Here is a 2,499-nt window from a genome sequence, read left to right as displayed (position 1 = left end):
AGTCCTAACACAGTATGTAATCTAATAGGAGAGAATCCACAGTCCTAACACAGTATGTCCTCTAAAAGGAGAGAATCCACAATCCTAACACTATATGTCCTCTAATAATAGAGAATCCACAGTCCTAACACAGTATTTCCTCTAATAGGAGAGAATCCACAGTCCTAACACAGTATGTCCTCTGTGAGAGAATCCACAGTCCTAACACAGTATGTCCTCTGTGAGAGAATCCACAGTCCTAACACAGTATGACCTCTAATGTGAGAGAATCCACAGTCCTAACACAGTATGTCCTCTAATAGGAGCTAATCCACAGTCCTAACACAGTATGTCCTCTACTATGAGAGAATCCACAGTCCTAACACAGTATGTCCTCTAATAGGACAGAATCCACAGTCCTAACACAGTATGTCCTCTAATAGGAGAGAATCTGCAGTCCTAACACAGTATGTCCTCTAATAGGAGAGAATCCACAGTCCTAACACAGTATGTCCTCTACTATGAGAGAATCCACAGTCCTAACACAGTATGTCCTCTAATAGGAGAGAATCCACAGTCCTAACACAGTATGTCCTCTAATAGGAGAGAATCCACAGTCCTAACACAGTATGTCCTCTAATAGGAGAGAATCCACAGTCCTAACACAGTATGTCCTCTACTATGAGAGAATCCACAGTCCTAACACAGTATGTCCTCTAATAGGAGAGAATCCACAGTCCTAACACAGTATGTCCTCTACTATGAGAGAATCCACAGTCCTAACACAGTATGTCCTCTACTATGAGAGAATCCACAGTCCTAACACAGTATGTCCTCTAATAGGAGAGAATCCACAGTCCTAACACAGTATGACCTCTAATAGGAGAGAATCCACAGACCTAACACAGTATGTCCTCTAATAGGAGAGAATCCACAGTCCTAACACAGTATGTCCTCTAACAGGAGAGAATCCACAGTCCTAACACAGTATGTCCTCTAATAGGAGAGAATCCGCAGTCCTAACACAGTATGTCCTCTAATAGGAGAGAATCCACAGTCCTAACACAGTATGTCCTCTACTATGAGAGAATCCACACTCCTAACACAGTATGTCCTCTAATAGGAGAGAATCCACAGTCCTAACACAGTATGTCCTCTAATAGGAGAGAATCCACAGTCCTAACACAGTATGTCCTCTAATAGGAGAGAATCCACAGTCCTAACACAGTATGTCATCTAATAGGAGAGAATCCACAGTCCTAACACAGTATGTCCTCTAATAGGAGAGAATCCACAGTCCTAACACAGTATGTCCTCTACTATGAGAGAATCCACAGTCCTAACACAGTATTTCCTCTAATAGGAGAGAATCCACAGTCCTAACACAGTATGTCCTCTACTATGAGAGAATCCACAGTCCTAACACAGTATTTCCTCTAATAGGAGAGAATCCACAGTCCTAACACAGTATGTCCTCTGTGAGAGAATCCACAGTCCTAACACAGTATGTCCTCTGTGAGAGAATCCACAGTCCTAACACAGTATGACCTCTAATGTGAGTGAATCCACAGTCCTAACACAGTATGTCCTCTAATAGGAGCTAATCCACAGTCCTAACACAGTATGTCCTCTATTATGAGAGAATCCACAGTCCTAACACAGTATGTCCTCTAATAGGAGAGAATCCACAGTCCTAACACAGTATGTCCTCTAATAGGAGAGAATCCGCAGTCCTAACACAGTATGTCCTCTAATAGGAGAGAATCCACAGTCCTAACACAGTATGTCCTCTACTATGAGAGAATCCACAGTCCTAACACAGTATGTCCTCTAATAGGAGAGAATCCACAGTCCTAACACAGTATGTCCTCTAATAGGAGAGAATCCACAGTCCTAACACAGTATGTCCTCTAATAGGAGAGAATCCACAGTCCTAACACAGTATGTCCTTTAATAGGAGAGAATCCACAGTCCTAACACAGTATGTCCTCTACTATGAGAGAATCCACAGTCCTAACACAGTATGTCCTCTAATAGGAGAGAATCCACAGTCCTAACACAGTATGTCCTCTACTATGAGAGCATCCACAGTCCTAACACAGTATGTCCTCTACTATGAGAGAATCCACAGTCCTAACACAGTATGTCCTCTAATAGGAGAGAATCCACAGTCCTAACACAGTATGACCTCTAATAGGAGAGAATCCACAGACCTAACACAGTATGTCCTCTAATAGGAGAGAATCCACAGTCCTAACACAGTATGTCCTCTAACAGGAGAGAATCCACAGTCCTAACACAGTATGTCCTCTAATAGGAGAGAATCCGCAGTCCTAACACAGTATGTCCTCTAATAGGAGAGAATCCACAGTCCTAACACAGTATGTCCTCTACTATGAGAGAATCCACAGTCCTAACACAGTATGTCCTCTAATAGGAGAGAATCCACAGTCCTAACACAGTATGTCCTCTAATAGGAGAGAATCCACAGTCCTAACACAGTATGTCCTCTAATAGGAG

This window comes from Salmo salar, chromosome 18 (genome assembly GCF_965601325.2).
Source record: "Salmo salar chromosome 18, fSalSal1, whole genome shotgun sequence".
In the NCBI taxonomy this organism is placed as follows: Eukaryota; Metazoa; Chordata; class Actinopteri; order Salmoniformes; family Salmonidae; genus Salmo; species Salmo salar.
The sequence above is the reverse complement of the archived record's forward strand: the minus strand, read 5'-3'. Positions refer to the sequence as shown.